Consider the following 9,704-nt stretch of genomic DNA (forward strand, 5'->3'; position numbering starts at 1 on the left):
ATTAAGTTGTGAGACTAAACCTAAATGCTTTAGGAAATTAGAATCGACACATTTGCTTAAGAATGACCACTACTCTCATTGTGGTCAATTACGTAAGTCAAATCTTATTGACTTAGAGGATCCTCAGTTATTTAGGTTATTATTGTGCACTTCTAAGATCATATTTGAGTTTTTCCAGACTCTAGGACCTAATGATTTGGATCCCACCTATGAAGAAACGCAGCCAATGAAAATTTTCTATGTAGACCCTTTCATAGAACCTGAACCTGAACCACAATTAGATATAAATTTCTTAATCAGGAAACTAGGTAAGGGCATGCTATTCTTGTTCATTTTCTTGGTTTACTGCGGTTTCCTTTGGTCATCTCTATATGGTTTTGAAGACACACAGTTATTTGGGTACTGTTATACGGTTCGAGTTGACTAATCCTTTCCAATGTCTGGCTGAGGACTTTAAACTTAGCACTTCTTGGGAGGTAATCCAATCTCATGCAACACGGTAATATCTTTCCTTAACTCCTTTGCTTCAAATAGTAACAATTTCTCCTTGTTCATGCTTTTAATTTTATCTTTAGAACATTGAGGACAATGTTAGATTTAAGTTTGCGGGTATGGGAGAAACTTTTTAGTTGCAGTATGAATAAATAAACTCCAGAACCTAGAAATTTATGCCTATTGAGGATTGTACTAACTAATCTAAGTGGATGGAAGAATTTTGGTTGTAGGAGTTGAGGAACCAATCTGATTAGATGGCAACATCTAAAGAGTCTATTCATAAAAGCACAAAGCTCAGTTGTTAGGAATAACATGATAGTTTCACCATATCTCGTTGAGTCCTTTTCACTTCTTTTTTGATGTTGTTTTCTTTTTAAATATGTTTCTAAGTGATTTGGTGGGGCTCACGATTCAAGTTGTTACCAATGCTAGGGTGAATTAGAGTGATTGAGATACCATGCAAAAAAAAATTTGAAAAAAAAAAGAAAAAAAAAGAAAAAAAAAATTGAGACCAGACCATTTGACCAAAAGGAATAAATTCAATAAAGTCGACCGTTGGTACCCTTGTATATGCCAGTTGTGTTGACCTAGAGTTAGGTTATCGACCACTGGTACCCTTGTATATGCCAGTGTGTTGATATTAGTCAGACTAGTATCTCAATCCATTAGGATAGGTTCATTTTGGCGGAGGCCTTCAGACAGATATGGGAAACACCGTTCACTTAGTAAACATCAAAACCATCTATGTTTTTCTATATCCATCTTCTTGATCTATCCATGTGATTAGTTTTGACTCCGGATATTGATGTCCATAGTGCGACTATCTTAGTAGAGCTCTGTCACTTTATATGAATTTTAGTATGCTTGAGTGCAAACTCGTGTACAATAATTGGAATTTCGCATCAGGGTACTTCTTCCTGTAGTCAATAAGTATGCCAACCAAGGAGATTCTTTAGTGCCTTCCAAGGTTCTGCGTAGATAGCTAAGGTCTGGAGTACAGGTTTTGTGGGTATATCTCTTGTAAGCCCTCCCGAGACTATAACTCGGCCACTAGGGACACCTAGGGGTTTAAAGGCTTATTGCATACGCTAAATACAATCGACGATGCCCGCGACAATGAGTTAGGATTTTATTTTGCAGTTTTGATTTGCTCGGGACTAGCAAATAATAAGTTTGGGGGTATTTGATAGACGCATTTATGTGTCTAATATATCTCATTTGTATATATTGTTAGTGCTCGATATCATACTTATTTGGTTATTTTATTTATTTGTAGGTGTTTTTGGAAGAATAAGGCTTTGTGGCGAAATTGGCTAAAAATGCGGCATTTGGACCTCCGTTGATAACTACCAGAAGCACCTCGGAAGTATGTTGGAGACACCCCAGAAATACCCCGGAGGAAAAAGTGTGGAAAACATCCCAGAAGAATTGCTAAAGGCACCCACTTGATAAGGGGTGACCACTTGTTGTTCGCACCCCATCATAGGATAGGGGGACACCCTTCTTCTTCACGTTCAAAACAGAAAAATGGTGGGAAATTTGGAGTTCACAGCAGTAAATTAGAGTTTGGATTTTTGACGTGATTTTATGAGATTCAACACTGGATTTCGATTGGGCTGGACTCTAATAGACTTAACTGGGCTTCTATGGGCAATTTCCTCGATCCAATTGGGCTGGAATAGCCGGGAGAAGAGATCAAAGTCCAAACAGGATATCGCTTCTCTGTTTAGGGTTCAAGAATTGTTTGAGAGATTTATGGGATATTCTTACGTGAGATACACGTCAAATCAGTTTAGTCCAAGTCATAGAAGAGATTTGTGACGAGAGAATAGCTAACAAAACAGTGGAACGCAACAAAAAGGGAATTATTCTCCCAACTGCCCGTAAAGAATATTGGGAATTTTCAACGATTTCGATCGAGTTTCTAGGGGATTTAAAGCCTATAAAAAGTTGGGTTTATGTCATAGAAGGGTTGAAAAAGTTTTGGAGAGAGTTTAGAGGTCAGGAGAGACGAGAGAATCGAGTTACAGAGAGATATTGTTGCTGCTGCTGCCGCCATTGAATACCTTCAAGAACACGAAGAACAGACAAGCTAATGCAGTCGTTTTTCAACAGTCTTAAAAGAGAAACAGAGTGTCGTTGTTTTACAGCAACAAAAATATATCGTTTACAGCTACACTTATCTTTGTAACAGTGACGCTGTAACACCATTACAGCGTTGCAAACTTCTTTTTACACTATTTCATCAATAAAAACACCTATTAAGTCATGAACACATCTTTTGATTATGTTTTTGGGATGAGGAGATAAACCTATTAGCCGAGGCAACGGAGGAAGCCATTGTCCCAGATTAATTGGTATAATTATATTTTTATTATTTATTTGCAATATTTTTTATATGATTATTTGCATGGAATTGAAATAGATAAATAGATTTTTATTGAGTAGTTGTGAATTATTTTGATGAAGCATGCTGGGTTTTTTAAAACTTTTGATGTTTCACACTCTGTGATTACAATTATTACTTCAAAAATTTATTATAGGAAAATATTAGAATCACTTGAAAAGGAAAAAATTGCATGAATATTGAATAGAATTTATCATTTAATGGGACAGTGGTGGAATCCAGAGTCTTGGTGTTTTTCTCTATAACTTTGAACAACTTTATTTAATTGTCTAGTTTAATTTAAATCTAAAACTTGTTTTCTTCACAAGTCTGAAAAGAACCTTTTTACCACTACTACAATCACTATTTGAAATCCATCAGATGGTGAAATTTCTAGTAACTTACTTTTGCTAACTCTATTGTACGTTTGAAATATGTAAGGCCCTCAACAGAAAGATAGGGACCTATAAGGATGTAACTCAAGTTACATTTTTTAATCTAGAGTATCATGAAACCTTACTTCTTAAAATTTTGGGAATAAAACAAGTGGAACCAAATAACGAGCAGGACACACATAAAAACAAACCTGAAGCTGCTTCAAAACAAAGCGCAGACCCTTGACTGTTGCATTGACAAAAGAAACATTTCAGTTATCTCCAGCTTGAGAAATCCCTCCTAGCTCATTCATCAACTTTTTGTGTGTATCCATCACATCATCCTCGTTAGCAGGAGCTGAAAGCTTTTGCAGGGTGACTAATGCAAACTCCAATGAGTACTGAAAATTGAAAGAAACCATACCAATTTATACACAAAAAACCACCACCTACTTCACATTTAAAATGCATGTCTATCAGCATCAGAAGTCCTGATATTGGTATGTGGCCTACTAGTAAAGTAATGTGGTTCTTTACAAGTCCCCACCATTTTTACATTTTGTTTGCACTTGGAAGCTGCAACTAGGCTGCACAAGAATGTCACGCAGAGTTGATTGAGGGAACTGAGAAGTTACCTTTGCTAGCGATGCGGATCATCATTTTTTATGCAACACGCATTAGTTCAGTTCAACATTCATTCATTCATCACCATCTTACCATCCTTCCTGCATCATCATTTCATCTCAAACTCGTCTTCAGATTTTAGTTTAATACTCCCTTCTATGGAGTATCAGCTGCTCATTCTTCTTCTTCCCTGTATTCTCATCTTCATAAGAGCAAACCCCATAAAACCCAATTGGTCTTGTTCCTCATCATCTCCTTCTCTCACACAAAACCCATAGCAACAACTCGATTTCCGTAATTTGAGCAGTACCAAACCCATTTGAGAACAACCACCAATTCCTTCTTTTACTGAAAAACCCTAAATCCACCATTTCAGTTCTTCAAACAGATTCAATCCATCTTCATTTAACAACAGCTGCTTCAATTTCTTCTCTCACGGCTCAGATTCATCAATTCAGTCAAACCCATATCTTCTTTCTCTTGATTTAACAGAAACAGCATCTTCTTCATCTTGATTCATCAATAAAATTTGATCTAAAACCTATATCAGATTCAACTTCAAACTTTGGAAGATTTATTCATAAAATCAAAAACCCACACAGAATATGTTAAGTTTAACCCAAAAATGTAATCTTTTTATCAGATTCAAATAAAATTGAAGATAGAAAAACTAACAACAGAGAAGATGAAGATGATGAAGATGAAGATGAGAAGACGGAGATGATAAAGGTGATGGTGGTCATCGTAGTAGAAGAAGAGATGTCGTTTGACGGTGATGGTGATGGTGGTGGTGGTGGTGGTGGTGATAGGACCGAAGAAATGGAGAGCGAGAGTGAGAGTGAGACTCAGGAAAAATGAAGGGAGAAATGGGGAGTGAGAGTGAGACCGTGGGAAAATGCGTGACATTTAGGGAGAAGGAGAATTTTGGAAATTCACCCCATTCATTTGGAATAGGTCACTTAATGGTGGGACAAAATTAAAAACCAAGTAGGTCACTTAATGATGGGTCGGAGGGAGTATTATCCAAATTAGTTAAATATTTTCAAATAATGGAAAATGATAAAACTAATGAAAATACAAATAATCATAAGTCTTTATCCATTTTAAACTTATCACAATTTTCAAATTTCGGGTAAACACGAATTTTGAAAAGACCTAGGCATAAACTTTAATTTGCAAAATTTATTTTGATTAATTACGTACACATTTCCTTTTGTGAGAAGTACGGCTGTGAAGGTGGTGGTAGTAGGCCGATCCCTATGCACAAGGAAAACAAGCCCGTTTGCCACTTTTTCACCTACTATGAGTATTATAGTAAAGTGACAAATATAACTGGCTAAGTGGAAAATATACCACTTTTTCATCGCTTGCTGGTCTTCATAACATCAACGATCGTGTTTAGTTTTGGTACATCATTTACCTCTCTCCTCTCTCACTCCTTCTTCTTCTTCAACAACAACACCATCAAGAACAACCCTTCTCTGCTCAGATCTAGTCCATTTTGGGCTGGATCTGAGCAGATTTCTTCAATATTTCTTGTTTTCTATGTTAGTTAGTAGTTATAGCTTTATTTTTATTATGTTTTCTTCTTATCTACACCATTATGGTGGTTTTATCTACTATTTTGAGGTTTATCTTCGCTTTAATGGTGGTTCTTGGTTATTGGGTTAGGTTTCAAGATCGATAGTGATGCTCTCCAACAACGAAATATTCATCTTCATCGGTGATTTCTTTGGACGGAAGTTCCATCACTAGTTTCCAGAGATTTGAGCAAATCACTCCTATTTTGGGAGCATATCTTTCTAAAGAAGAAAAAAAACTAAATGGTTGGATTCTAATTCCGTGAAAAACCATTCTTCCTCCGATTTAATCGGATCTTATTCATACTTGTATTTGTCTTACTCCAGTAATCCTTCTCTTTCTCTTGTCGTATTTCTCAGTATTGTACTTGTACGGTATGATCTTGTTACTTTGTATTCTCTTATTTTCGATCTTAAACTCATTGTAACCTTAAATTTCCATTGCTCGGCGCTATGTTCGTCGCTCAGTGCTTCATCATCTAATAGTGACAAATTCGTCCCCTATAATACTCAACTCCAAACTTATTTCAACACACACCTCTTCCATACTTCTCGTAATTTCGTTTTCAATTAGTGTATTAACATCTCCGAAAACTCTTCTGACTTTTCAAGATATGAATTTTGGTTTTAACATGGCTGAGTTCATAGAAAACCAAATGTCGTCGAAAATCAAAGATGGCTTAACCAAGGCAATGAGGGAAGACATATTTCAGATACTCCAACAAGAAAGCGACTTGCAAAATTTATTGTTTCCAAAGATGAATACATTTGCAGGAATTATGTTTGTATTACTATATGTTCCATCGATGGTACACAACAACAAGGCAGGGTATTGTAAGAAAACATATTCCAGAAATTTCAAGAAAAAACAATGAATTTCAATAATCGTGATGCAAATATGTTGAATGGTCGCTTCGTTGTAATCAATAAGGAAGTAAGTTTATATGTTGTTGCGGTAATGTTATCCGGCCGAAGCCCAAGGAGTAATCAAAGTCCGTTGGACATTGAAGAAAGGTGTTGGGCGAAGTGACTTTACATGAACGGAAAATAATTTGAATATGGAAGTTTTTACGAGATCATAAAAAAAATGCCCAAATATAATCAAGTCTTGTTATTTTAAATAAAGTTTTAATATCTTAATTCTCAACTTTAGTATAAATGTAAGTTGTAAATTTTCTTAATTTCTTAATTAAATGTATGTTTTAATTAAATTTAAGCCTAATTAAATGTAAATTATGATTAAGTATCCATGAATTAAAATTTTAACTAGTTTTCAAAAATACTTCTTGTTTCAAGTCAAATTTTTGAATTCATTAACAACTGTATTTTTTTTTGCAAGATATAAACGTCGAATTAATTAATAATATTGAGTCATTTTACATGATACAAATGTTAGAGCATCGCTTGGTCGAACTTCCAAGTTTCCTATCTCAATCTTGTTGTCAATGTTAGTTTCAAAAAACTATATCTTGATTTCTATTCTACTAAAGTCAAGTCTCGGACTAGAATTAGAGTATGGTAGTTGAGTATCAGACATCAAGGAATAACCCTCAAATATTGAAGATTGAAGAAAAAATGAAGACAATTGCGAGAACTTCATCAACAAGGGTTGTGTGAATACTGAATCATCCTATTTACTCACGACAATTACCATTTTATCTAATGAGACTATGTCGTATGATTTTAGTAGATTTAATATTGCAAAAAAAAAAATTCAGATCAAACTTGTAAATATTATCCAAGCATTGGATGTTCTTAGATCTTTAACAATTTTGGTTAAGAACAATTTATTGTTCATGAACTATATTTGTCTCAATTTGATCATTTGAAAATTGCCCAAGCAATGATATTTATTATCCATGGCTATTGAGAATATTTCAAAATGTTTAAAGGGAGTTTTCTAAACATTCTGAATTCTGGTGAAAAGCATTAATAGCATCACAAGCATCCTATCGTGTGGACATAAGAATATAAGATCCTTTGAAGTCACCATCAAAGTGAATTTGGGATCTCCAGACGGATACTGCCAGGGATAAGTAACATCTCATCTAGAAATAAAAAGGAATACTAAAAGAAAACTATGAAATACACTAACTGTTTATTTTTTATTTTCTTTTATATGTAATGTGATGTGATGTAAAAGGGCAGACAAATGGTCAATATACGCTATTACTCATGAGCAAAAGTGAACTTATATTCATTGGAATACAAGAACAAGCTTATTAGAAGGAACTGTTGAATCATGATCCAACTGTGCCGTAATTTTTCACATTGCCATGAGATCCAACAACGTTGGTGTTAGAGCACTGCTCGGCCGAACTCGCAAGCATTTCTATCTCAAGCTTGTTTGTCAAGTTTAGTTGATCAAAACTATATACTCGATTTCTAGTCTACATATAGTTATGTCTCGGATTAGGATAGAAGTGTGTAGTTGAGATTTATATTTTACGGCGTTCACCAATTGAAGAAGAAGATATACTGAAGAGCTTGGCGGAACTTCATAAACAAAAGGTATGTGAAGACTAAAACTTATCTATCACTCAGAAGTCTGTTATATTCTATCTTCTAATGAGACTAATTCGTATAGCTATATAGACTTTGTGTTTATACACATTTGAGATTTTGAGCTGAATTTATCTCGTTTATATATTTCTCGAAATACAAGTTTAAAGCTTAAAATGCTTCATCATCTACTTGACAAGTTTAGTTGTAAACAATTTAGTTGTTGGAAACTTAATATTGATTCAAGATGATCATGTGAAAATTACCTTGAACATCTTACATGATTTGTGTGAGACAATCATTTGATGTTAACTTGGGAAAGTTTCGTATTGATCAATTAATCATTTGAAAATTACTTGAAACTAGTGGTATGTGTAAGATTAACATGGAAAATTTTGTATTGATCAAAAATTCTAGATACGTTATTGTTACGGCTCCCAGGGCTCCTTATGAACGGACTCATGCTTATAGTGAAATTCTTACATGTAGGCCTATGACTATGGTCAGACTCTTATATAGTGCTGGATAACTAAATACCTAAATTAGTTGTTTTCTTTCGCAATATTAATCCAGAGAGTGTTAATTTGACAATTTTTTTATTTAATTGGTTAGATATTTAACAATTGGACCCATTATCACTCCTGCCAAAAGTCTCGTGCCTCTCATATGACTTCTAAAATTAAATATAAATATGAAGTTGAATTGTCACTTGAATACATATGCCATAAACTTGAGATATCGATGTACACATATGTGCATATGTGAAAAATCATATGTGCATGATGTGGGAGCATATCCTAAAGCCACTAGGCACTCTACTACGCTAAGATCTCAACTCTTGGAAATTTGGCTTTATTGGGTGTTGATCCGAACTAACCAAGTCGATTTTTAAATGAAAAGACGAGGTACCCAAATATACCTCAATCTAAAACTCTTCCACCTATAAGTCATTTCTCTGAAAGTAATTGTCTATAGACCGAGTCGAGACAATACAACTAATCGGTTCACACTTCGTGTGATCATCTATGGATACGAGATCGAGACAATACGACAACAAGATAACTTGCGTGATTGACTATGGATACAAGATCGAGACAATACAACAACGAAGTATGTTTACTTGATAAATGGTTCGGACTTAACCAAACAAAAAAGGATTACTATCAAGTAAATAGGAATTAACGTTTGTGTATTTTACTTCTAATTATAATAAAAACAATTATAATTGCGGAAATAGAAAAGTAAAAGACACAACAAGATTTTTTTAACGAGGAAACCGCAAATGCAGAAAAACCCCTGACCTTGTCCATAATTGAATACTCTCAGGATTAAGCCGCTATACAAAATTAAACCAACTTCGTATAGTTGAGACCAAGCAACTAAACCTATAGTTCACCTAGTTCCGTCTGTATCCCTGCGCCTCCAACTTGTTAATAAATCACGCACTTGGAACAATTCCTTTGGTTCGTATTCCAAACAGTAAAGGAACAACAAATCTGTTCAGTAACAACTCTTTTCAACCAAGAGATATGAGTTCGACAAAAGGCTCTTCCGTTTATCCCAATAAACTCCTTTGTCAATTCCTTAGATCTATCTAATAACAACTACCAAAGTAATTGTCAAGATTTTGCAATCAATACTTTGAATCACAAAGAATTGTATTGATGCCGATCTACTCAACTAATCAATCCAATCTACCACAAGGATAAACTGATTATAGTTGGATCCTCTTTACCCGAAACA

The sequence above is a fragment of the Papaver somniferum genome, chromosome 5 (genome assembly GCF_003573695.1).
Source record: "Papaver somniferum cultivar HN1 chromosome 5, ASM357369v1, whole genome shotgun sequence".
Classification (NCBI taxonomy): domain Eukaryota; kingdom Viridiplantae; phylum Streptophyta; class Magnoliopsida; order Ranunculales; family Papaveraceae; genus Papaver; species Papaver somniferum.